A 27,998-nucleotide genomic window follows, 5' to 3' on the forward strand; every position below is an offset into this window, starting at 1 on the left:
GAGGAGGTGGAGGAACAATATAAATGCTAATAGCCACCATTTACTCAGTGTTTATTGTGTCAGCACTGGGCAAAGTACTTTATAAACATTCCCCCATGTGACTGATGATTAAATTATCTCTGTATAAACTCTAGATTTATTTTATTCTCTTTATTTTTTTCCCCTGACTTGAAAATTAAAGCTTGCAGGTGATAAGTGATGAGGGCAGGATTTGAACCCAGGGAGTGGAGAGTGAGGAAACAGTCTAGTTACTGCAGCCACATCACATGGGAGACTCATGTTTGAAGATGCCTCCAACAGCATAACCAGAGCAAAGCGCTGCTGCAGGCTCCACCACACTTCAACCAAGAGGTGTTCAAACTGAGACCCACACTGGCCACCCTTCACCATTGGCAAGCCATGACTCAGGTTGCTGGAAAACCTTGCCCATCTTCCAGGAACCCCCTATTTAAAGAACACAAAGGGACAGAGTCACATACTGAAAAGAAGACAGACCTCAAAGACTGATGTCTGGTTTAATCCCCATTCTGTGGCTTGGTAATGACCCAGGACAAATTGCCTCCCTGAGCTTTAATTTTGTCATCTATAAAGTGGAGTGATAATCCCTATCTCACAGAGCGGTGGTGAAGAATAAAGGAGTTGGTGTATGGTGGGCAGGAAGCCCTCCTTGGCACTTAGGACGCTAGCTGCTGGTGGTGGGGATGTGGATAAGACTTCATGCTCTAAGAATCATGAGCAAGTGTCCTAGAGCACCAATCACCAGGTCCCTGTGCATGCATTATCTCATTTGACCCTTACCATAAGCCATCAGCTATCTCTCTACTCTCTTTAATTGCCCTGCTTGGGGCAAGAGTTGTTTACATTCAACCCTGTTTCCTCGCTTCCATTTACACCTCAAACCGCTGGAATCTGGCTTGATCCCACCACTCTGTGGGTCAAGGTCTGGCCAAGGTCACCTATAGTCTGTTCCAGGCAAATTTGAGCTGAGCAGACACTTTTCAGTCCCTAGCTTCTTGGATTTCATGTTTGAGCATTCTTCCCTTCACTTCTAGGGTTTTCTTCCTGCTTCCCCAGGTGCTTCTCTGTCTCTTTCACGGGATCTATCCCTCTATGGCACCTTCCTTGTTCTTAATATTTTTGAAACTTGCCACGTTCTCTTCACTCAGCTGCTGGAGTAGTCTTCAGATTTGATGACGTCATTTCCCTGCTCTGTGAAGCCACCCTTGGCTCTTAGCATCAAGACCACAGTCCTCATTCAATATGGCCCTGAGGCCCCTGCCCTCATGTGCCTTGCATCTCCAGTCTCATTTCAAAAATGAACTCATCCTTGGAATTCTCAGTTCCATCACAAGTAACTGAAATAGGTCACTCCCTCCGTCCTCGGTCAGGTTTCCTATGCTTTGGCTCTTGCTGCCTCCTCTGCCTGGAATGAATAACCCCCCACCCTCCAGCCCACCCACCACCATTTGTCTGGCTACCTGGTCACCCTGGCCCAGCTGGGATGTATCTCCTGTGTGTCCCAGCAAAAACTGCGTGCTACCACAATCCCAGTCCTTACCCCATGAGAAGCTGTCTCCTCTACTGGATGGCCTTGGCCCTGCCAAGGCCAAGACTTTCTCAGCCCTGTGTTCTCAAGCCCCTAGAACACAGTGCAGGGGCACCCAGGACAGATGCACAATACATTTTACTAAATGAAGACTTACCTGCTTTGTACAGTCTGTGGCTTACAAGTTAAGCCTGATATAATTTGAATGGTTGGCCTTTAATATCAGAGAAATTAACTGGTTCCTCTAGAATATCGATTAACAGCCACTCCAAAGAGAGGATATATGCTCTGTCATGTATTATTTGTTGGTGGAAGTTGCTAGGGTGGTGGATCAGAGGAAAAATGTTTTTTAAGATACCCATCTCCCCAGCTTTCCTCTAATTCATGCTATTTCTCCTCTTGCTAAGATAAAATGAAAACTTTGCCTTCTCTCTATTCTCCTTATTATCTGAGTGCTGGTTGGAAGGATTTATTAGAGAAAGCGGTGAAATGCCCTACGCAATCCCAACACAGGACTCTCTCTAGGTTTAAGATGTGTAAAACCGCTTCTCTTTTGTTGCCTGTCCTAAACAGCAGGGAGATTCATTTAAGGAGAACAAGGCCTTCAGTACTTATGGACTGAATCACAGGCACCAAGGCCTGCTAACTCCTAGGTGTCCCCCAGTTCTGCAGGTTCTGCCTCTCCCTGCCCACCTCCTATGCCCCAAATTTCCAAATGGTACAGCTCATTCCCCCCAAAAAGTCCCCGGTCAGCTCCTGCTCTATAGAAGTAGTTACCAACCCAGGCTGTGCTGTAGAATCATCTGGGAGTTTTGAGGGGTTTTGTTTGTGTTGTTGTTATTCGGTTTTTGTTGTTGTTGTTGTTGGTTTTGTGAAAGAATCTTGCTCTGTTGCCCAGGCTGGAGTGCAGTGGTGCCATTATAGCTCACTGCAACCTCTACCTCCTGGGCTCAAGCGATCCTCCCACCTCAGCCTCCCAAGTAGCTGGGACTACAGGCATGTGCCAACATGCCCAGCTAATTTTTAAAATTTTTTGTAGAGATGAGGTCTTGCCATGTTGCCCAGGCTCACACCTGGGATTACAGACATGAACCACTGAGACTGGCCCCTCATAGTAGCTCTTTATGGTTATTGGTGATGTACGTCCCCTAGTAGACTGTCTGCCTCTGAAGGATGTCTATAGCATAGACCAAAATGGCCACAGCATTGTTCTTAGTAACTATTAGTTAGATTGAATTCAGTGGAAACCTCAGCTGCTTCTGGATTCTCCTGGGTTGTCCAGGAGTTGAATCCATCCTTTCCTCCTCCATGCTGGGCACCTTTCCTTTTTTGCCCTGATAATTCACCCTTCATGAGGTGGGCCGCACCAGCTGCAGTAGGTCCAGTTTGGCTCAAATATTAATTACAAGATTGTTTTGTGGGCCCGCGAATGCACTTGGAGTGGTTCAGGCCAACATAGATGAGAATAAAAAAGCCATGAACTGAACACTGCTTTGCAAATAGATTGATCAATTGATGGACCTCATAGGTTTTGTTTTAAATTTTTTTATTGATACATAATAGATGTACCTATTTTGGGGAGTACATATGATAACTTAATACATTCATAGAATTCACAAAGATCAAATCAGTGTAATTGGGATATTCATCACCTTGAATACTTTTCTTTATGCTAAAACATTTGCTTTATTCCCTTCTAGCTATTTCAAAATATACAATAGATTATTGTAAACCATAGTCACCTTACTGATCTATCAAACACCAGGTCTTATTTCTTCTATCAAACTGTATATTTGTATCTATTAATCAACCTCTCTTCATCCCCCCACCTCCTCCCCTTTCAGCCTCCAGTAACCACCAGTCTATTCTCTAACTTCATGAGATTTATGTTTTTAGCTCCCAAATATGAGTGAGAACATGTGATATTTGCTTATCCATGCTTGGCTTATTTCACAACACAGTGACTTCCAGTTCCATGCCTGCTGCTGCAAATGACAGGATCTCATTCTTTTTCATTGCTGATAATATTCCATTGTGTACACATCACCTTTTCTTTATTCACTCATCCATTGATGGATACTTAGATGCATTCCATATTTTAGCTATTGTGAATAGTGCTGCGATAAAGATGGGAGTGCAGATATCTTTTTCATATATTGAAACTTATAGACGTTATCCTAAAAAGTTAAAAGTCTCCCCTCAGTCTGAACTGCTTTGACATCTGGAACTTCCTTTTTCAAACCCAAATCTGCCTGTCATAATCCCATCTGATTCCTACTGCTTGTCTTTAAATTTTCCATCCCAATAGGCCACAAGCCCTTCTGCTATAAACTTGCACATTCTTTTTTTTTTTTTTTTTTGAGACGGAGTTTTGCTCTGTCGCCCAGGCTAGAGTGCAATGGCCCAATCTTGGCTCACTGCAACCTCTGCCTCCCAGGTTCAGGCGATTCTCCTGCCTCAGCCTCCTGAATAGCTGGGATTACAGGCATGTGCCACCATGCCCGGGTAATTTTATATTTTTAGGAGAGATAAGGTTTCACCATGTTGGTCAGGCTGGTCTCGAACTCCTGAACTCAGATGATCTGTCCACCTCAACTTCCCAAAGTGCTGGGATAACAGGCAGGAGCCACTGCGCCCGGCATATTCGCACATTCTTAAGTCCCTACTCTTTCCTGGCATTCCTCCCTTATCTAGAATGGGTTTCTCATCACTGAAAGCATCCTACCCACTGTTCAAGGTCAAATTCAAATGTCAACTCCTGGGTGTTCCCAGCCAGAAATGATTCCCTTCTCATTTGTGCTTCTAAGATAACTATTTTCTCACCATTTAATTATTCTTCACTCAGTAAACATCTATTGAGCACCAAATATGTGCCAGGTTCACTTATCCATCCTCTCACTCTATATGCTATTTTTTTTCTTTTTTTTTTTGAGACAGAGTTTCTTTTTTGTTGCCCAGCCTTGAGTGCAATGGTGTAATCTTGGCCCACTGCAACTTCTGCCTCCCAGATTCAAGCGATTCTCTCGTCTCAGCCTCCCAAGTAGCTGGGACTACAGGCTCGTGCCACCATGCCTGGCTAATTTTTGTATTTTTAGTAGAGACAGGGTTTCACCATGTTGGCCAGGCTGGTCTCAAGCTCCTGACCTCAGGTGGTCCACCTACCTCGGCCTCCCAAAGTGCTGGGATTATAGCGTGAGCCACCACGCCTGGCCACTCCATATGCTACTATAAATCTTTGGTTCTTATATGAGGGCAGGAGATGAATCAATTAATATTTCTTTCTTTCTTTCCTTCCTTCCTTCCTTCCTTCCTTTCTCTCTCTCTCTTTCTTTCTTTCTTTCTCAGAGTCTCGCTCTGTTGCCCAGGCTGGAGTGCAGTGGCACGATCTTGGCTCACTGCAAGCTCTGCCTCCTGGGTTCATGCCATTCTCCTGCCTCAGCCTCCCGAGTAGCTGGGACTACAGGCACCCACCACCATGCCCGGCTAATTTTTTTTTGTATTTTTAGTAGAGATGGGGTTTCACTGTGTTAGCCAGGAGGGTCTCGATCTCCTGACCTCGTGATCTGCCTGCCTCGGCCTCCAAAAGAGCTGGGATTACAGGTATGAGCCACCGCGCCCGACCAAATCTTGTTTCTTTTTCTATCCACCCCCAGCCCCTCTTTCTAAGAACACTGCTTTTCATATGGTTGTGTGCAACAATGTGGTTGACTGAATTGTGTGTTGTTGAACATGGTCTTGGCAGTGTGAACTGCACACATGTTTTTTTCTGGATATGGGTAATGGTATTTATTTTGACCTATCAAGGCTATGTAAGGCACGACACCTACAGAAGTTTGGGAAGTGACTTCAGAATGAAGGGAACCTCCAGTAAGAACACAGAGTGCCACCCTCCAAATCCTTCCAGCGGCGCCTACAGTGGATGAGAAACACCTTCTCCAGAGTCCACCTCAGACGTGAAGATCTGAGTTGTTTGGTCACCAATCACGATGACTTTGCTACTGTCCTGCCTCCACTCTCCACTCACCTCATGCGAATTGTGTGTGGCTCTTCCTGCCAAGGTCAATGCTCTACCTGAACACACATTGGCTGATGTTTTTTTGTTTTTGTTTTTGTTTTGACAAAGACTTGCTCTGTTGCCCAGGCTGGAGGGCAGTGGCGCAATCTCGGCTCACTGTAATCTCTGCCTCCTGGGTTCAAGCGATTCTCCTGCCTCAGTCTCTGGAGTAGCTGGGACTACAGGCATGTACCACCACACCCAGCTAATTTTTGTATTTTTAGTAGAGAAGGGGTTTTGACTGTTGGCCAGGCTGGTCTCAAACTCCTGACGTCAGGTGATCCACCTCCGCTTGGTGTTCCAAAGTGCTGGGATTACAGGCATGAGTCACCGTGCCTGGCCATATTGTCTGATGCTCTGATTTGAGTCGTTGGAGTGTTCCCCACTGGACTCGTGTGCACGTGTGGAGCATGGGCGCAGCCCTCCACAAGTCTGTTCCGGGGATGGCTGAAATCCCCCCAGACTCTCTTGCCAGACATCTCCCGTGGATTACCTCTGCTTGTCTTTCTCTTGACCTTTTGCTTGTCATCAAAGGGTTTTCTGGCAAGGTGTTTGCTTTCTCAGTGACCAACTGAGAGCTGCTATTTGGTTTCCTGAGAACTAGATTAGGATTTTTCTAACTTTTAGAAAGGACTCCCAAGCCCATTTTTTCTGAAAGGCTAAACAGAAATCCCTCACTAACACTGATTTCAAATTCAGAACACAACAAATTCCCGAGCTCCACACCTTTCACAAGTTCTGTCTCACGTTTACAAGAGCAAGTTCTGTCTGTCTTTTTCCTTGGCCACTTGGATAGCACTTTCAGCCCTATCAGGGACTTGTCAAAGTGAAGAGAATGAAAGATTGAGTGAGAGACATAGTGTGAAACTACAACAAAAGCTGGGAGAAACGGAATGTTGCTGAAGGGAAGGTGGCTTTGTGCAAAATGTAATTGCTGTGGGAAACGGTTTTTACAAAGTCAAGATGAATTGGTGTGTTAGTACAGAGATTTTTTTTTCTTTTACAAATGATCAAGGAAAATGGATTTTTAAAATGTAAACATTCCCTTGTAGTATTTACAGCTTCTCTAATATAGGAGGACAAAGGTCTCAGAGCTTAAAGTAAAAAATGCAGGAACAGGGAGATAACAGCTCTTTTACAGTTTGATTGTAATCTAAATATAACAAGAAAATCACTCTATACCTAAGACATCGTGATGAATAAATATCTGGGTGAGGACATTATTGAGTCTTTTTTTCTTTTTCCTTACTTTTTCTTTCCTAAGGAAAGAAAGGCCTTTGGTGATGAAGATAAATAGTGGTTGAATGAAAAGCCAATGTTGGGCTTTGCTGATAGAGGGTTTTGGGGGAAATGATTTGTCAGGTCAGAGAAGCTAATAGATGAAATGTGAAACCTCAGAGATCACCCGGTTCAATCCTTCATTTTACACATAAGAGCACTGAATCCAGGCAGGTATGATTTGAGAAGGCGTGAAGCCTCATCTCACGACATTTCAGGACCCACCTCTGTCCTATATGACACATAAGAAATACACTTATTTTTCTACTAAACTGGTGTCCTAATTAAAACCTCCTATGGGCCGGGTGTGGTGGTTTATGCCTGTAATCCCAGCACTTTGGGAGGCTGAGGCTGGCAGATCACCTGAGGTCAGGAGTTCGAAACCAGCCTGGCCAACATGGCAAAACCCCGTCTCTACTAAAATACAAAAATTAGCCAGGCATGGTAGCGGGTGCCTGTAGTCCCAGCTACTCGGGAGCCTCAGGCAGAAGAATTGCTTGAACCCAGGAAGCAGAGGTTGCAGTGAGCCAAGATGGCACCACTGCACTCCAGTCTGGGTGACAAAGAGAGACTCTGTCTCAAAAAAAAAAAAAAAAGAAAAAAAAAATCCTCCTAGGGAAGAAATCCTTGAATTACTTCCATAATGACTTCTATTCTCTTTGAGACCAGCCTGACCAACATGGAGAAACCCCATCTCTATTAAAAATACAAAATTAGCTGGGCTTGGTGGCGCATGCCTGTAATCCCAGCTACTCTGGAGGCTGAGGCAGGAGAATTGCTTGAATCTGGGAGGTGGAGGTTGCAGTGAGCCGAGTTTGCGCCACTGCACTCCAGCCTGGGCAACAAGAGCAAAACTCCATCTCAAAATAAATAAATAAATAAATAAATAACAGATTTTCTATTTGAAAATCTGTTATTCAGGGAAGGTCATTATTGACCTGGGCATCTAGTTTCATGTTTAGTGAATTTTGGCTATGCTGGTTCTCACTCTTGTTGATCCTTGAGAGGTTTCTGTGCCTTTAGGTTTTGCTCCCAACCCCTAGTCCTTTGCCTTAGTCAGTTTCAGCTGATTTAACAGAGTTATCCCATACACTGGGTGGCTTATAAACTACAGAAATTTATTTCTCACAGTTCTGGCCACTGGAAAATCTGAGATCAAGGTGCCAGCAGATTCGGGGTCTGGGGAGGGCCTGCTTTCTGGCCCACATCTGGCCTTCGTCTCACTGGATCCTCACACGGTAGGAAGTACTTTCTGGGCCCCTTTTCTTTTCTTTTTTTGTTGAGAGGGAGTCTTGCTCTGTCACCCAGGCTGGAGTGCAGTGGCACGGCCTGGGCTCATTGCAACCTCTGCTTCCTGGTTTCAAGAGATTCTCCTGCTGTAGCTGGGATTACAGGCGCCCGCCGCCAAGCCTGGCTGATTTTTTTGTGTTTTAGTAGAGACCGAGTTTCACCGTTTTGCCCAGGTTGGTCTCGAACTCCTGAGCTCAGGCAATCCACCCCCCTTGGCCTCCCAAAGTGCTACGATTACAGGCGTGAGCCACCGCTCCCAGTCACTGGGCCCCTTTTCTAAGGGCACTGATCCCATTCATGACCAAATCTCCTCCGAAAGGCCCCACTTCCTAATACCATCACATTGGGGATTAGGATTTCAACATACAAACTTTGGGGAGACACAAGCATTCAGTTCATTGCATTGCCCCAAGGTCTCACCGCCTCCATAGGAAAGCAATTGGCAAGCGGTTGTGTGGGGCAGTGCTGCGGAGTGGCGGGTTTTCTCTGTGCGCAAGGCACAGGTCTACGAGCTCAGGCAGACTTCTCCCTGCGCCAGTTGGCTCTGTGGCTGCTGACAAGCTCTGTCCACTGGCGCCAGCTCCGGCCTCAGCGGTTGTTAACACTGTTGGGGTGTCCTTTACGAGAAGCGTGAGCTACCGCAGGCCCAGGAGGCCCAGTGGTGAATCAGCCGCGTTCTCCTTCCAGGGAGGGGATGCCCAGCCACGCTCCCTGCTCCCTGCACTGACTGAATGCACCAATTCTTTCCTAGCTGCTCATCTGTCAGCCCCCCAACCCACAGAGCTCTTGAAGGCAGTGATTGGGTCTTATTTATTTGTTTGTTTTTATTTTGTTGTTATTGTTGGTTTTGGGCTTTTTTTTTTTTTTTTGAGACAGAGTTTTACTCTGTCGCCCAGGCTGGAATGCAGTGGCTCAATCTGGGCTCACTGTAACCTCCGCCTCCCCGGTTCAAGCGATTCTCTTGCCTCGGCCTCCCGAGTAGCTGGGATTACCGGCGCATGCCACCAAGCCCGGCTAATTTTTGTATTTTTAGTAGAGATGGGGTTTTGCCATTTTGGCCAGGCTGGTCTCGAACTCCTGACCTCAGGTGATCTGCCAGCCTCGGCCTCCCAAAGTGCTGGGATTACAGGCATAAACCACCACACCCGGCCCATAGGAGGTTTTAATTAGGACACCAGTTTGGTAGAAAATTTTGTAGTTTTAGTAGAGATGGGGTTTCACCATGTTGGCCAGCCTGGTCTCGAATTCCTGACTTGAAGTTATCTGCCTGCCTAGGCCTCCCAAAGTGCTGGGATTACAGGTGTGAACCAGTGTGCCCAGCCTGTGTCTGATCTATTTCTGCATCCCTGTATTTAACCAAGGGTGAGTGTTTAAGAGATGTTTGTTGCATGAAGTGATGCTCAGTGGCCATTTGCATCTGTAAAAAAACAAAACCAAACCAAAACAAAACATTTGCCTTTCTTTCTTTTTTTAAGATGGAGTTTTACTCCTGTTGCCTAGGCCGGAGTGCAGTGGCTTGATCTCAGCTCATTTCAACCCTGCCTCCCGGGTTCAAGTGATTCTCCTGCCTCAGCCTCAGCTGGGATTACAGGAGCCCACCACTATGCCTGGCTAAATTTTTGTATTTTTAGTAGAAACGAGGTTTCACCATGTTGGCCAGGCTGGTCTTGAACTCCTGACCTCAGGTGATCCATCCACCTCAGCCTCCCAAAGTGCTGGGATTACAGGCGTGAGCCACCGTGCCCAGTCAACACTTGCCTTTCACATCAATCATTTTTAATGAAGCAGTCATTGAGCCCATCCTATGGGTGGATGCCAGAGTAGTACTAGACATGCAGTCCCCACTCTCAAGGAACTTCCAGTTAACTAATATGACAAATAGAATTGGATAACTTAATCAAAGTGTGCTGACCAGTGGTGGCCTCATGATGGGGACTAGACCTTCATCTTCATCAGAGGCACATGGGGAGAAAACCAATGCATGAAAGTCATGTTGGATGTTGTGGCCATTGATAAAGTACAGTTAGCATTAGGTACAGTGCAGGTGAAAAGTAATGGTTGGTCTAGCCATTCAGTGCCTAATTGTGTTATATCCTTTGTGTATCTCAAAGCATTTTTTGTACAGGGGAGAAAAAGACTCAGAGCTTTCAAATCAAAGAACTTGGCATCTCAGACACTTTCCCAATATCTCTCCTTGGTTACGAAGACAACTTCTTGTCTCCTGAGTCCTTCTCTGTTAACAATCTTCAAGAAATTGTCTAAACGAGTTGCCCAGGATGTGGGTGTGATGGCTGGGGGGTACGTGAGTTTATGTCCTCCCGAATAGACTGCCCTTGACAAGAGATGCATTGTGTGACACCAGCAGCTAAACTTGTAAAACGTGTTCGAAGCTCAAAATGTATCATGTTTTACCTGAGAAAATAAGCGATGGTATGAAATGTGTTGGAGAATGCACCCTGCTGCCTCTGCAAAATAGTAGAGTGGAGAGCGAATTCTGTCCATGCCTTGCCAGCTTTCAGGAGGGAGATGCAGGCAGGGGGTTCTTTGTTTGCTCAGCACCTCACGCCAGACCATGCCCGCGACAGCCCAAAACGTGACTGTGAATAGCAAGTCTATCACAAGGGTTCTCAAATACGAAAGTCGAGTTGGAACAAAGAGCAGGCACCAGCCAGTCTTCCTCTGTTAAAGATTATCCAACGCGTCACCTGGGTGCCAACATTCCCATAAATCCCAGCAGCTATAAGCAGCTCTGTCTCACCTAGTATAAATGAACGGCTTTGAAACCCTGCCGGGGACCTTGTGGCATTCCATGAAACGACCTCATCACAGGGGAATGAACTTTATCTTGAAGCCTGTAAGTGTGTTTGCTTGAAAGATGATTTACCACGCTCAACAATGACCAAATTTCCTAAATTAAACCTGATCCTCGTGTTATAACTCTGAATTTCACAATCTCATCGAGAGGAATAGATCAGCTAGGGAAGTGTAAATCTCTCTGGGATGGCCTTTCAGTGAATCGGAAGGCTGATTCACAGTTGGGCAGAAGCAAAGACAGGAGGGTTTCACACTGGGGACAAGCAGAAAGCAGTGCCTGTCAGAGTGGCAAGTTGAGGGAAGCTCCCTCCCAAACTCTGCTCTATCTTCCTCCCTCTAGGTCCTAATTTTTTGTCTGTTTTTCTTTTAGGAAGTGAGGCTTTCAAGGGTTCATGATTTGTGATAGAGAACATTAGCACCCCTTTCTCCCTTTTTTTTTTTTTTCTCACTCTGTTGCCCAGGCTGGAGTGTAGTGGCACGATCTCGGCTCACTGCAACCTCTGCCTCCCAGGTTCAAGCAATTCTCCTGCCTCAGCCTCCCAAATAGCTGGGACTACAGGTATGCACCACCACACCCAGCTGATTTTTGTATTTTTAGTAGAGATGGGGTTTCATCATGTTGGCCAAGCTGGTCTTGAACTCCTGACCTCATGATCCACCTGCCTCGGCCTCCCAAAGTGCTGGGATTACAGATGTGAGCCACCACGCCCAGCCCTGCTTCTCCCTTTTCTAGGCCAGTAGGAGAAGCCACTCACTGTGGGCAGCAACTGCACGGACCTCTTAGAGTGGCCAGAGCTCTCCTCAGCTCCGTCTTCCTTACTCTCTTTGCTCAGTCCTCAATGGCTTCCAAACATACAGCCTGGTTCTGAGAGGAGAATGGCCCACATCCCTTGCTGAGATTTCTTCCCTTTGCTCTAATTTCTCCAGGGCACTTACAATCCTGTTAAAGGATAGGGGCTAATCCATGGAAACCATTCGGGAACACGTAGAAGACGACAGAGTTCAAAAGAGGTCAGGAGGCAGGGTGCTAACATATTCTGAAAGACTGTACAGAAGGTAATCTTTGAGACTCCAGCAGTGCGTATGGTTTGGACAGGCAAAGAGAAGGCATTTTAGATGAGGGCCATGTCATGCCGTAGATAGATGGCAGGTACATGCTAGTTTTCTAGATCTTGATCTTTTGTGCTGTTTTGTTGAAACTTGTGCCAGAGCTGGGTGGTTTAAAAGTAAGGGTTGGGCACGGTGGCTCACTCCCATAATTCCAGCACTTTGGGAGGCCGAGGCCGGCAGATTGCTTGAGTCCAGGAGTTTGAAACCAGCCTAGCCAACATAGTGGAACTCTGTCTTTACTAAAAATACAAAAAATTAGCCGGATCTGGTGGTGCATGCCTATAATCCCAGCTACTCGAGAGGCTGAGGGAGGAGAATCGCTTGAACCTGGGAGGTGGAGGTTGCAGTGAGCCAAGATTGCACCACTGCACTCCAGCCTGGGTAACAGAGGGAGACTCTGTCTCAAAAAAATTTATATTTATATAATAAAATAAAAGGCCAGGTGCAGTGGCTCACGACTGTAATCCCAACACTATGGAGGCGGGTGGATCACTTGAGGTTGGGAGTTTGAGACCAGCCTGACCATTGTGGAGAAACCCCATCTCTACTAAAAATACAAAATTAACTGGGCGTGGTGGCGCATGCCTGTAATCCCAGCTACTCTGGAGGCTGAGGCAGGAGAATCTGTTGAATCCGGGAGGTGGAGGTTGCAGTGAGCTGAGATCGTGTCACTGCACTCCAGCCTGGGCAACAAGAGCAAAACTCCATCTCTAAATAAATAAATAAATAAAAATAAAAGTAGAATCAGGCCAGGTGTGATGGCTCATGCCTGTAATCCCAACACTTTGGGAGGCCAAGGTGGGAGGATTGCTTGAGGCTGGGAGTTTGAGACCAGCCTGAGCAACACAGGGGCACCTCATCTCTACAAAATCAGCTGGGCATGGTGGTGCGCACCTGCTGTCCCAGCTACTCAGGAGGCTTAGGCAGGAAGATCACTTGAGCCCAGGAGTTCGAGGCTGCAGTGAGCTATGATTATGCCACTGCACTCCAGCCTGGGCAACACAGCTGGACCCTGCCTCAAAAAATAAAAGCGAAGAAGAAGAAGAAGAAGAAGAAGAAAAGTAGAATCAAAGCCCTGTGCTTCTGGAATTGGGCAGTCGGTCTCAGGGAGAAGCTGGATCTGAGGACCACAGAGGTGTCTTCCAGCTCTAGAACCTTCAACATGCATAGCCATGAGTGTGAGTGGACCCTGGGTGCCCTATGAACATTCTACTGACCTGAGGTCACTTACCTTTCTTAGCTGGTGAGGCTGTTTGTTACAGAGGACAGCAAGGATTTCAGAGTTAGACACAGCTGGGAGGAAATTCTGACTCTACTCTTACAAGCTTGTGCTATCTTGGATACGTGACCAACTTAAACGCTTTGCAAGATCAGAATAATGATGCCCTTTTTCCAGAGTTAATTTGCGGGAAAATATGAGGTAATATATAAAATTCCAGGGGCTCCAAAAATGCTGGTTTCCTTTTTTCTTCCCATTTCACTCTTCTGGAGGGATTTTTTTCCTTCTCTAAACCTTTACTCCGCCTAGCTGGAACTTCCTTTCTCACTTCCCCCCAACCCACCCCAAATTGTCCCTGGTCTCCGTCTGAAGGACCCAAGTGTGTGTACGGAAAGATTAAGCTGCCCTTTTTATAAAGGAGAAATGTATTCAAAATGGGGCACATCAAAAGTAAATGTAGGTGACAAATGTTTATATTTGGAAAGTGTTTCTGCTTTGATCCTGGTTTCTATTTTTTTGAGAGTTTGACAAATGTGCCCTCTGGGCCTTGGCGTCAAACATCTTCAGTCAGCAGAGCACTTTACTTGACGGGAAACTCATTTGATCCTGCACTTGCTGCTCCCCGCAATCTGGGAGATTCGAAGTCACAAAATAGAACTCCCCTTGTCTTCCTGTCATGCAACCCAGAGCCAGTGTGGCTGGGCCAGGCATAGGCCATGCCTGCTTCTCTGAAGTCTTGCTCTTGGGACTGCAAAGCCAGAGACCGATGGAGGCCATCCCTGGCTCCTTTCTCTGAAGTATATTTGGCCATCACGAGTGGTTCCCTGACATCCTCTGCCTCCCTGCCTCCTGCATGAGCTCACATTGAGCTTTTTCTGAACAGCCTCTGACCCAGCCACTTTGGAAGATGCCGAAGGTGATTTCCCAAGGGGAACTTCAGGGGTGGTTGCGTGGCATTGAATGCTGAGGAAAGTCTCCATACAGTCAGCTACTGAACTGATTTTTCCAGGGTTTCTTGCCAAGTCTTGCCCAATCCTTGCAGGCAGGTTATAAAGAGGCTCCATGTGTGCGGTGGCTCAGTGTGACAAGGGTGTGCCACAGCCTTGTGTTGTTTTCAACACTCCAGTCAGGAGGATGTGTGGCCAGCTGCACTGCTGATTTTCACTGGGAGGTCTCCTTGTTCACAAAGTGGTTTCTTTCAGTCCAGACTGATTTCTTCCTACTTTCGGACCTGTGAACTGAAAACAGGAAAGAAGGCTACTGGGATAGTATCCACTATTTCTGCCAGGGTCACTGTCCAACCAAGTAAAACAGGACCCACTCTGAGTATTTCCAACAGAGGGACTGCCATGACAGGAACTGGTTATGTGGGTGAAGGAACGGCTGAGAAGCCAAATGGGACAGTGAGACAACAGAGAGTTTGGCTGCCGTAGGAAGCCACTGCCACACAGGCTGGAGGGACAGAGGAGGATGTTGTACTACTTAGGTGTAGGCACTGGGGTCACCTAGCAGAGACTGGGACTGCCGTGGGTCCATCTCTCAGGAGCTTGAGCCCTGGACAAGATGCATCCTCTACAGCGGGGATGGAGAAGGGAGAAAAGTCCCTCCTTCTCCTCCCTATCTCCCACCATTGGGCATTGCTAAATCTGGACAGAAGCCATTGATACAAGTCCTGGGAAACAGCCTGCAGGGGCGGCCACTCACTCCCCAAACAGCAAGGAACGGTGAGGAGGTTTTTTGGTCCCCCTGGTGCTTAGAAGCCTGCTCTGGGACTTCTTCCTTCTCTGAAAACCAGAAAGCAGTAGTAGGAGGGGAGAAGGCTGGGATTCTGCAAAGAAAATGGCGTAAATGGCCTGTGCGCAGCACAGTCAGAGCTACCCTCCTGTGTGGGGGTGCCTGGCAGGCCCCGCTGTTCTCACAGCACTGCTCATCCATAAATGACTCTGCGGCTCTCTCACCAATAGCTGTGGCCGACTGCTCCTTTCTCTGAAATGCTGGCATAAGCAGGTGGCATTTCCAAGAATGCTCTGGGCTGGGATTAGCAGGCTATGAATTCCCTCAGGGGTCGTGGAGAAATGTGCCTCTTACATTCCTCAATAACTAAGAGCCTCCCTTGTTTGGCTCCGTATGGTATATGCTGGGTTGTGGTGATGCTGTGGGTATGAGAACATGGCTGATTCTGGAAATCTCCAGCTTAGTCCACAACTCTTACATGATTGTTCTTATGCGGCTTTACAGACACTGCCTTCTTATCTCTATGCATCTTATGAGAATATATTTTTTGAAAATTGGAGGTTGCTAAGCAACTCTCTGGAAATCTGGGCCTGCAGATTTTATGCTTCTGGGTCACCTTGGGAAAGATGTGCCGCTGCTGTGGGCCTCGGTTCTCTCTGACAGACGGAAGAGTTACAGAAGCTTTCCTTTCTTCACGTGAAAAACAGGTTGTGGCAATGTAAAATGAGACCAGAGATTTCAAAATATTTTGTAAATTGCTCATGCTTTTTAAAAAAATTTGAGATGGGGTCTCACTATGTTGCCCAGGCTGGTCTTCAATTCCTGGATTCAAGCAATCCTCCCACCTCAGCCTCTCAAAGTGCTGGTTAAATGCCAATGAAAAAATTAATGAATGAACGCATAAAATATCTGCCCTCAGGAAATAGTCCAGTGGGGGCAGCAGATATGTAGATAGATAAAAGCAGAATAAGGCTCCAGGTCTCATCCCATCTCCTAATCCTCATGCCGGGCTAGGCCCTTGACACACGTGCTAGGTCCATATGGCATCTGATTGAATGGGTGCCTTAATGATTCCCATTCTTTCTTGCAAGCAGCTTTGCAACCACTCTTCTATTAATCTTGTGATGGCCTTGAATTGTGGGTAAGCAGACAGAAGGTAGGTTTTTGTGTGAAGAGACAGAGACCTTACTAAGCTAAATGGATTGCCCAATTCACAGCAAATTGAGAGGGAGCCAGGCTGCAGGCTCAGTCTCCTCACCTTGACCAGAGCCATTGTCTTTGGTTAAATAACCAAAGTAACAAATGTTGGCTATAAACTCTCCTAATATATTTGGTTAATTATGTAAGTTGCCAACTAAGAGTAGCATCAAAACTATTTGACACTTTACCGTTAACCTCTCTTAAGAACTCATTTTTGGAAATAAGATGTTAAAACCCTCAGTGGCTAGAGAGAAGAAAAACTAGCTGATATGCAATCTGTGCTTAGGTATTAAAGCTTCTCTTAGTACCTGCCCCCTCTCCACTTTTCTTTTTTTGATGAACAACACTTAAATACCGGTAGCAATATGTCTAGGATTACTAAGTCAATTTTCTATGATAAAAGAAGCATTTAAAAAAAAAAAAACCTGGAAATAGTTTGAGCGAATAGAAGTGTTAGCTTCATGAAGAAAGAGGTCAGTGGTAGTTCTAGGTCTCTAGTAGGGGAACTGGTACATCCTTGTTGTAAGGAAAAGCAAAAGGAGAATCAAGTTGTGGCTGTGCAGCCAAAAGGCCAGAGCTTATAAAAAAAGCAGAGTAAGCAGAATAAACCAGTTGTCCTAGGTCTTAGAAAAGTGTGCTGGTGGCAAGAGAGAGAGAAAAGAAAAGAATACAAATCTACTGTCTCTGTAATTTTTTTTTTTGAGACGGAGTCTCGCTCTGTTGCCCAGGCTGGAGTGCAGTGGCGCGATCTCGGCTCACTGCAACCTCCGTCTCCTGGGTTCAAGCGATTCTCCTTTCTCAGCCTCCTGAGTAGCTGGAATTATATGCATGCACCACCACACCCAGCTAATTTTTGTATCTTTAGTAGAGATGGGGTTTCATCGTGTTGGTCAGGCTGGTCTTAACATTTTTTTTTAAAAGGCTGTGCACAGCGACTCATGCCTGTAATCCCAGCACTTTGAGAGGCTGAGGCAGGAGGATCACTTGAGGCCAGGAGTCTGAGAACATCCTGGGCAACATAGTGAGATCCCATCTATATAAGTAATACTACTAATATATAAATTATGTATAATATCATATATAACATATAACATGTAATATAAGATATGATATTTATCTTATATAATATATGTTATATATGAACTTGCCAACCAGGTTGTGTGTGTTTGTGCACTGGCATGTGGATGGGGGGCTAGACAGTGCTGTGGGGAAATGGGAAGCCTCTTTAGGCTGAGTCATTCTTGGTTCAGGGGACTTCATATAATGAGGTCATCATCACTGTACTTTCTGAGATTCTCATACAGGCTGGAGAAGGTTTCAAGGGATGAGATCAGGAGTATGACAGCTTTGATGGGCATGACTCTATACAACCATATTATCATATGTTATATTTTAATATTATATAAGATATATATTATGCTATATTATATGTCTTATAATATATAAACATATTATGTTAATATTGTATATTATTATATTATATATGGAAATTTTTTTGTTTGTTTCATAGTAGAAAAGTAAGTGGCAATAGAAAGACCCATACATGTGAATGACTCAGAATTTTGGACAATAATAAGGAAGCATCCCCATGTCTGGTAGACAATGGATAACCAGTTGCCTAGAACAGCTGAGTTGTTCATTTGCTCACCAGCAGTAGCAGGCTGTTCTACCTCATCCTGGAAATGATTCCAAGGGGAATCAGCAGCCTTGTGGCTGTGGGGACCTCATCACTGATTGCCTTTTTATTATCAGGTAACATTATGGCCCCCATTTTACAATTGGTTCTGGTTCTCAGATCTAATAGCTGTGCTTTTGGTGAAAAAAAAAAAAAAAAAAAAAAGTTTAACATCTTTTTTTGTGGGAGGGGCTGCGAAATGAACTTTCAAAATGGGGATTGTAATACAGAAAGGCTGAGAAGCTTTGCTCTGTGGTTTTGAAGGTAAACCTTTCACTTCTGCCCTTAAGTCTGCTCTTTTTCTTTTCTCTCAGAAGTTCTGCTGCCTGAGAACTAGTCAGATGGGTCAATACCCAACACTCGAGCATAAGAGACACAGGTTTGCAAAGAGGATTCTTCATGGTGGTCAAAGGAGAGGAGGCTTGATATTTTCTCTACTTTATCAACTTGAGCTGTGTCTGGAATGGATGTGAACACTTTTCTCAGTGGGGTTGGGCTGGGGGAAAACTAACTCTTCCCCATGCTTCAGCCCCAGGAATGCTAGCAGGGAAAGACTAAGGACAACATGGTTCCCATGAAACGAAGCTCAGCTCTAAGCTGGTATTTTACAACTAAAACCTATTTCCATTCTAACTTTGTATCTCTTCTCAAAAGTCCTAAGGGCTGTTGATGCCTCTTTGTGTGTTTGTGCGTTGAAACGTGGATGGGGGGCTAGCTGGTGCTGGGGTGGGGAACAGGAAGCCTCTTTAGGCTGGTCATTCTTGGTTCAGGGGACTTCGTATAATGAGGTCACCATCACTCTACTTTCTGAGATTCTCATACAGGCTGGAGAAGGCTTCAAGGGATGAGGCTTCCTTTTCAATCAAGAGTATGACAGCTTTGATGGGCATGACTCTCTACAACCTTCCTTTGACGCACTTGAGCTTTTGTAATAATCCCTTTAGACCAAACCACCAGCAATGTGGTAGACTGACTTATACACAGGTCGACACCACTGATTTTTATCCTGGACAGCTTATGATGGAATCTTATGTTCCAGAATTAAAACTTAAAAATGAAAGTTCATCACATTCTTCCAACCTACTGAGGAAAACTGGCTTCTTTTCTGGAGTTATTTTAAAATTTTCTTTGATCTTATTTTGTGTCTGGAGATATGAAGTATTGTGTGTGAAATTCAGTTCTTCACCCCTTCGCACCCCCCCACCACCCACAAGACGGAGTCTCGCTCTGTCACCCAGGCTGGAGTGCAGTGGCATGATCTTGACTCACTGCAACCTCTGCCTCCTGGATTCAAGCAATTCTCCTGTCTCAGCCTCCCGAGTAGCTGGGATTACAGGTGTGCATCACCATGCCTGGCTAATTTTTGTATTTTTAGTAGAGATGAGGTTTCACCATGTTGGCCAGGCTGGTCTTGAACTCCTGGGCTCAAGTGATCCACCCACCTTGGCCTCCCAAAGTGCTGGGATTACAGGCTTGAGCCACCAGACTCGGTCTGAAATTCAGTTCCAATGAAAGATGCTATCCAGTTAAAAAAGGGGAAGATAATGTTAGAAATCCTCTCACTTGTATAGTTATTTTTGGCGAAGTCTTTTTGAACTTTCTAGCCTTCCAAAAAACCAACACCACAAGAAGAAAACACCTAGGAACCTCTTGTTTCTTGACATTTAAGCCCGTTGTCTCTTTGGTGGTAATTTGTGTTGAAATTTAATACTGTGATTTGGATTCCTGGCTTTTCTGTGAGTTTCATGCATACCAGGAATGGGGCTATGGAAACCCATGTGCTGAAACACAATTGTAGACAAGTTGGGTTGGAGAAGCTCTGGAGCAGAAAGTCCTGGTTAAAAAAAGCAAACAACAAAAAATCCTAGAGATTTAAATTCTCTTTTTTATCATGGAATGGTGTGGGTGTATGGGTGGGAAAAAGGTATAATAGTGGGGAATGGGTGGGTATCTAATGAGTAAGTTTAATTTGACCTTTGGGAATTTATTAACTTGTTATTGGGTTGAAGTTCTAAACTGAGATCTAAGAGTCTTCTTCAATAATATGCATGATTTGGGGGCGGGTGAGGTGGGAGCTGCATTAGTCATCCGATTCAGTTATCAAGAAAGCTCAGAATTGGGCAGGGAACAGAATGGGGCTCTGTATGTAAGTGTCTTCTGCTATCTGTCCGCCTGACATTTGGACTTTCTATTGTTCTCCTTGTGAGATTACACCTTCTTGCCCACCCCAGATCACTTTTAAGTTTCTCTGTTCTCAAATTCCTCTGGAAATGAGGTTCCCGGAGGGACAGGCAGGCAGCGACGATGTCTGGATAGCTTGCCTCCATGTTCTCCACACCAGAAGGTGGTGGAGATAAGAGCGGTGGCCACCCACCCAGCCCTGCCTTGTGGAGCCGGCCAGACTTTGTTGGCTGAGGGGACAGCTGGCCAGTGTCTGACAAGAACAATAAGGAAGAGGTAGATCAATTGGGTCGTGCAAGCTCTGACCTGAACTCTTTACTGATTGCTCAACTCTTCCCTTTCTTCCACTCCAAGGGATAAAAAGTTTAGGCTTTTCATCACAATATTCCCCTCCAGTGGGTCTCTACCCCCAGATCCCCTTTATACAGCTGTGGAGTCTCCATGAAGACCCAGAGAGATGTTCCCTCTGGTTTCCAAGTTTATGACTTTTCTAGGGACTGCCTCCCTTGTAGAGACTGACTGCCTCCCTTGTTGACAAGTCTAATACCCATGCTGGGTGGAGGTGAGGGGCAAAGATAACAGGGCCAGAGAGAATCCCCCAGAGCCCTTGGAAACAGCAGCTCGCAGCTCAGTGAAGGAGGGAGTTGTTAGCAAAAGCAAGGCCTTGTGAAGGCTCTGGGGATAGTTGCTAGATGAAAGGTGCAATGTTCAAAAGGGATTTCATCCTTAAGCAAAAAGCATTTAGCAGCCATCTGACTGATCATTTGGAGGAGGGGGAGATATTATGCCAATTAAGTCAAGACAATAGCATCTTGTTCCCCTTGCAGTGAGCCCTGATAAAATTGCCTGTCCAGGGGAAGGAAAGTATTTCATTATTTCACCTTTGAAAAAGGATAATCCTTTCTGTATTTCCTCTCTGGGGGAGGGCGTCCTTTGTTCTTTTGCCTCTGACCCAAAGCTACTTCTCACATTCAGTTTCGGGGGAAAGAACTTGGAATTTTTTTCAAGTGCGTGATTAAATGACTGAGCTATTAGACAAGGGAGGACCAATCTCAGGGATTCTGTAATTAATAAAACCAGGAGTGATACCATGGGGACCTCACAGGATCCTCATTCCAGGCTGGGATTGTGAACACACTGGAAGTTCCCTCCTGTCCCTGAGGGATTCCTGGGTGGACCCCTCAGCACTGACTCTTTTTTTTTTTTTTTTGAGACAGAACCTCGTTCTCTCACCCAGGCTGGAGCGCAATGGCACAATCTTGGCTCACTGCAACTTCCACCCCCACCGCGGGTTCAAGCGATTCTCCTGCCTTGGCCTCCCAGTTAGGTGGGATTACAAGTGTGCACCACCACCACACCCGGCTTATTTTTGTGTTTTTTGTAGAGATGGTGTTTTACCATGTTGGCCAGGCTGGTCTCGAACTCCTGACCTCAGGTGATCTGCCTGCCTCAGCCTCCCAAAGTGCTGGAATTACAGGTGTGAAACACCGCGCCCGGCCTCAGCACTGACTCTTGCTCAGCACTGACTCATGGGCAGACATGAAACTCTGGAGAAGACCTTTTAGATTCAGGAGGCCACCAGCTACCACTCTGATGCCCTTACTGCAGGATAGAAAGTAGTCAGGGAAGTCATTGCATTCCAGAATCACTAAACTTGGAAACTGGGAAGGATCTCAAAGCTCATCAAGCCCAGTGTCTCCATTTTACAGCTGAGGAAGCTGAGGCTGGAGCCGCCTGACTTTCCCGAGGTGGAACCACGAGTCAGCTGAATGAGTCTAATACGCCTGGCAGCACACCAAGGTACATTCCCCATATGTGGCAGGCTCCACTGGCCAGGCACTGTGGCTCACGCCTGTAATCCCGATACTTTGGGAGGCTGAGGTGGGAAGATCTCTTGAGCCCAGGAGTTTGATACCCACTTGGACAACATAGTGAGACCCCTTCTCAGAAGAAACAAAAGTGTTATAGGGCCCAGGAATGTTAGAAAACAAAAGGGAAAGAAGCCGGGCGCAGTGGGTCATGCCTGTAATCCCAGCATTTTGGGAGGCCAAAGTGGGTGGGTCGCTTGAGATCAGGAGTTCGAGACCAGCCTGGGCAACATGGTGAAACCCTGTCTCTACTAAAAATCCTAAAATTAGCTGGGTGTGGTGGTGCGTGCCTACAATCCCAGCTACTTGGGAGGCTGAGGCAGGAGAATTGCTTGAACCTGGGAGGTGGAGGTTGCAGTGAGCCAAGATTGTGCCACTGCACTCCAGCCTGGGTGACAGAGAGAGATTCTGTCTCAAAAAAGTAAATCAATAAAAGGGAGAGTTAGAAACCCTGCCTCACATAGTTCCCCAAGTCATTGTGTCCTTAGCCTGGTCAGGAAGTTCCAAGCATCCTTTCACCAGTCTTCAAAGTTGTTTTAATCATGAACCATCTTTCACTGAGGAATGAAAACCTTCCTTGTACTAGTGAAGAATGCCTATTTTACTATCCTCCTCCTCTGGGGTGATCTTTTCTTTCAGGTAAAATTCAAGGACCTCACCTTTTCTTAGAAGGGTCAGTGATGAAGAGTGTCTTTTCCCGACTTTGGTTATCCCCTTGCTATGATCTGACTTCCGAAGGAGTGGTCGAATCAGGCTTCAGGATTGTCTGCTGGCCACCAGTTCTTCTCTCATCATTCTGGGCACTGGGGGGCAGGTGACCCAAAAGGAAAAATGGAAGCTGGTTCTCATCCCACTGTAGAGGGAACATTTTCTGGGAACAGACTGGGTGTATTTTGCCCACTATTGATATTTTAATGGGAGCAACAGCTTTCCTGAGGACCTGACCATAGGCATCAGTGTCAACTATCACTGTGGTGTGAGTGTCCAGAAAGGTTAGTTTTTGTTTGTTTGTTTGTTTGTTTGTTTTGAGATGGAGTCGCACTCTGTTGCCCAGGCTGGAGTACAGTGGTGCAATCACAGCTCACTGTAGCTTTGAACTCCTGGACTCAAGTGATCCTCCCACCTCAACTTCCCAAGTAGCTGGGACTACAGGCATGTGCCACCATACTCAGCTAATTTTTGTATTTTTTGCAGAGACAAGGTCACTCAATGTAGCCCAGGCTGGTCTCAAGCTCCTGGGCTCAAGTGATCCTCCTACTTCGGACTCCTAAAGTGCTAGAAGTATAGACATGAGCCACCGTGCCTAGCCAAGGTTGATTTTTGAATATGCAATTGATTGGGAGGCTTAATAATACTATTAAGGGTGCAGCGTGTGCGTGCGTGTGTGTGTGTTTAGTGGAGAGTAGAGAGGAGGATACTGGCCTGGCCCTAGACTAAGTCTTTTGGGAAGGACATTTATTGGAAATGTTAGTGGGATGCATGTGGAGCTTATAGAATTACCTGTCTAATAGCGGAAGTTCTTTGAGCTGGCAAGCCTCAGAAATCAAGTCCCTAGGGCTGCCCCACTCAGCCCTCAGTACTTTAGTCACAGCATGCTTGCTGCCCACGATTTGGAGAATATTTTGAGCCCTCCTAGAGTATTGATCTACTTCTCATGATTCTGTCTGGCAGTGCACACTTATGCATTTCCTTGTCCCGGGGTCCTTCTCCTCTGTTTCTGAGATGAAAGGGGGACAGGGGTTGTTACGCCATGAAGACTTCTCCATCTTTTATTCTTTACAGTTCTCTCTCATCAAAAAATGACAAAATATCGAGATCCAAATTTTACTTTTATTTGGAGTTAAAATAATTTTGATACTTTTGATATTAAGAGGATAGTAAAGAATAAAAGATGGAGAAGTCTTCTTCCTCCGAATTCCCAGATCCCCTTTTACCTCAGAAGCAGAGCAGAGGGACCCCAAGACAGGGAAATGGGTGAGTATGCACTGGCACTGCCAGGCAGAATCACAGAGCTGGAGGGAACACGTGCGTGACTGTCCATTCATCAACCTAGCCTTGACCTCTTCATTCCTCAAACTTCTCCAGAAAGGGAAACAGCAGTAGTGGGAAGGGCTGAGGGGAGGTCAAGGGGCAGTTAGGGAAGGGGTTATGAGGGCTATTTCTTGGACACTCATAGCACAGGCAGTGGCAAGAGCACCAAATCACTCTGAAGTATGGATCGAGCCGTTACCATTCATTAGAGGCCTGTGTGAGGATCCAAATAGCCTAACTGGAGTTGATTGACTCTCCTGACAGATATAACAACTCCAATTTTCTTTCTTTTCATTCTTTCTTGAGAGTCGGGGTCTCATTCTGTCACCCAGGCTGGAATGCAGTGGCGTGATCATAGCTCATTGCAGCCTCAAATTCCTGGGCTCAAGCAATCCTCCCACCTCAGCCTCCTGAGTAGCTGGGACTACAGGCACATGCCACCATGCCTGGCTAATTTGTTTTATTTTTTACAGAGATGAGAATCTGTCTGTGTTGCCCAGCCTGGTCTCTAACTCCTGACTTCTAGCAATCCTCCTGCCTCAACCTGCCAAAGTGCTGGGATTACAGGCATGAGCCACAGTGCCCAGCCCCACTCCCATTTTCTGAATCTTTCAGAATTTCAAATTGCCTTAAACTGCCCAAAAAAGCTGCTGTAAAACCTCGATGTGTCACTGCTGCGCAAAACCACCCAAACCATCTTCAGCCCTCTGCCCTCTGGCATGTGACTGGCCTGCATTTCAGGAGGTGAAAGATCAGACCTTTGTTATTTGTTAAAGCACTCAGCAACCAGAACTAAACATGCACGCCGATGTTGATTTGAGAACTAAAGGATATCTTTCAAGTCCAATAAATGTGATAAAAATAAACAACATCCTTTCATAAATTTAATGGAGCATGGCTCTGTGTTTATCTTGTGTCATGTACTTGAGATTACCCCATTGGGGGAAGAAAACACTTGATGAATGCAGGGAGTCTATTTTGTAATCTGCAGTGGTTGGAAAATATTTTCCTGCTTCCTACCATGCCCTTTTTTGGCTTCTCTAAGGAAGTTATTAATGGTGCACTTTACAGTATTAGAATGCAGCAGCTTCTAATGAAAAATCCAAAACATTCCTAGGTTGCAGCCACCCTCCTATATGGTAGCTGCTTATAAAAGGATTCCATGTTCTTTTTTCTTCTACCCAGTGGCTGAAAAGTTTTTACTTGGGGTATTATGATATCTGAGAATAACAACAACAGTAGTAATAACAAAAACAGTAATACTAACCAATACGTCTAACACATATCGAAGTGCTAGACAAAGCACTTTTTAAAACTTTTTTTTTTAAGAGTCTCACTCTGGAGTGCAGTGGCATCATCTCGGCTCACTGCAACCTCTGCCTCCTGGATTCAAGCAATTCTCCTGCCTCAGCCTCCTGAGTAGCTGGGATTACAGGCGTGTGCCACCATGCATGGCTAAATTTTTCATTTTTAGTAGAGATGGGGTTTCACCATGTTGGCCAGGCTGGTCTCAAACTCCTGGCCTCAAGTGATCCGCCTGCCTCAGCCTCTCAAAGGGCTGGGATTACAGGCATGAGCCATTGCGCCTGGCCTTTATAAACTTATTTAGCCACACAATCTTATGAGGTAGGAACCGTTGTCATTTTCATTTTACTCATCAGAACCTGAGACTCTGAGGTTGTGTCTTGTTACAGGTCATACAACTGATAAACAGTGGAAGATGGGATTTAAGCAGCTCTTACTCCCTCGATTGAATGAATACATCAGTTGTGACTCAGTTGTGAAGCACATCCATCTTATTCATTCATCTGTTGAGCTTGAATATAAAATGTAATAGAGCATCTACTAGAATTGGGTATTGTTCTAAGCACTGGAGATACTGGGACAAAGCGGACAAAATCCCTGCCCTGGTGGAGCTTACAGTCTAGTGAGGTCTAGTGAGATGAAATCTAAACTCAACAAAACAGGCCGGGCACGGTGGCTCACGCCTGTAATCCCAGCACTTTGGGAGGCAGAGGCGGGCGGATCACAAGGTCAGGAGATCAAGACCATCCTGGCTAACACGGTGAAATTCCGTCTCTACTAAAAATACAAAAAATTAGCCAGGCACGGTGACGGGCGCCTGTAGTCCCAGCTACTCAGGAGGCTGAGGCAGGAGAATGGCGTGAACCCGGGAGGCGGAGCTTGCAGTGAGCCGAGATCACGCCACTGCACTCCAGCCTGGGCGACAGAGCGAGACTCCATCTCAAAAAAAAAAAAATAAAATAAATAAACTCAACAAAACAATGATCAACTAAATACCAACAGAATGGTGGAAATGATATAGCGAAAAATAAAGAAAGGAACATAGAGGATATGAGAGCAGGGGCTGAAATTTTAAATATGGCAGTCCGAGGAGGCTTCATTAAGAAGGTGAGATCCCAAGAAAGAGCTGAAGGAGGTGAGGGAGTGAGCCATATGGCTATCTGGGGGCAGAACCACCCAGGGCAGATAGAACATGCAAAGGCCTTGGGGTAGGGCTATGCTTGGCATGTTGGAGGAACCACAAGGAGACCAGAGTGGCTGCAGAAGGACTGAGCAAGGAGGAGCACAACAGATGAGGGGAGAGAGGCTGGAGGGTACAGAGCCTTTCCTTGTAGGCCCTGTAGAGGCTGCACCTTTTCTCAGGATGGGGTCGGGGGATTGGAGGGTTTTGAGCAGAGAAGTGACATGATCTGACCTAAGTTTTATTTATTTATTTATTCATTTATTTATTTTTCTGAGATGGAGTTTCACTCTTGTTGCTCAGGCTGAAATGCAATGGCACAATCTCGGCTCACTGCAACCTCCACCTCCCGGGTTCAAGCCATTCTCCTGCCTCAGCCTCCCTAGTAACTGGGATTACAGGCGTGCACCACTATGCCTGGCTAATTTTTGTATTTTTACTAGAGATGGGGTTTTGCCATGTTGTCCACGCTGGTCTCGAGCTCCTGACCTCAAGTGATTTGCCTTGGCCTCCCAAAGGGCTGGGATTACAGGTGTGAACCACCGCGCCCGGCCTAACCTAAGTTTTAAAAGGATCACTCTGGCTGCTGTGTGGAGATGGATACCAGAGGGACAGAGTAGAAGCCAGGAGTAGAAGCTGGTTAGGAGACTTGCAGAAAACCAGGTAGGAGCTAGTGGTGGCTTGGACCAGATCAGGAACGCTGCAAGGGATGAGGAGTAGTTGGGTTCAGTAAATAAATAGAAGCAAACTCGAATTTGCTGATGGATTTGTGAGGTGTGAGATGGAGAGAGGCATTACAATGTCTCTGAGGTTTTCATTTTAGGTGAATCCAGGACAGGGGTTATGAGGAATGACTTAAAATCAAACTAGGAATGTATTTTACTGAGGAAAAGATCATAGAGGCTTGAGAAGGGAAAAGTGGAGAGAGACCGCCCACACTTCTATTTCTAATCAGTCTGAAAAATGAGCTTTTTAGGAAATTCTCAACACAATGAAAAGATAAATGTTTGAGGTGATGGATATACCAGTTGCCTTAATATGTTCATCACGCATTGTATGCAGGTATCAAAATATCACATGTGCCCCCCATGTACTTTTTTTTTTTTTTTTTTGAGACAGAGCCTCACTCTTTCGCCAGGCTGGTGTGCAGTGGTGTCATCACAGCTCACTGCAGCCTTGACTTCCCAGACTCAGGTGATCCTCCCACCTCAGCCTCCCAAGTAGCTGGGACACACATGTGTGCCACTACAATCAGCTAATTTTTTGTAGAGAGGGGGTTTCACCATGTTACCCAGGATGGTCTTAAACTCCTGGGTTCAAGTAATCAGCCCGCCTTGGCCTCCCAAAGTGCTGGGATTATAGGAGTGAACCACTGTGCCCAGCCAGTACAACTCTTATATGTCAATTTTTTTAAAAAGAAATGAAAATTGAGGCTTCCATGAGCAACTTTTAACTTTTACCCATGCAGTCAGCCCCCTGACAAGCAGGAGCTCCTGAAGGGGCACGTCCAACA

The sequence above is a fragment of the Pongo abelii genome, chromosome 17 (genome assembly GCF_028885655.2).
Source record: "Pongo abelii isolate AG06213 chromosome 17, NHGRI_mPonAbe1-v2.0_pri, whole genome shotgun sequence".
NCBI lineage: Eukaryota > Metazoa > Chordata > Mammalia > Primates > Hominidae > Pongo > Pongo abelii.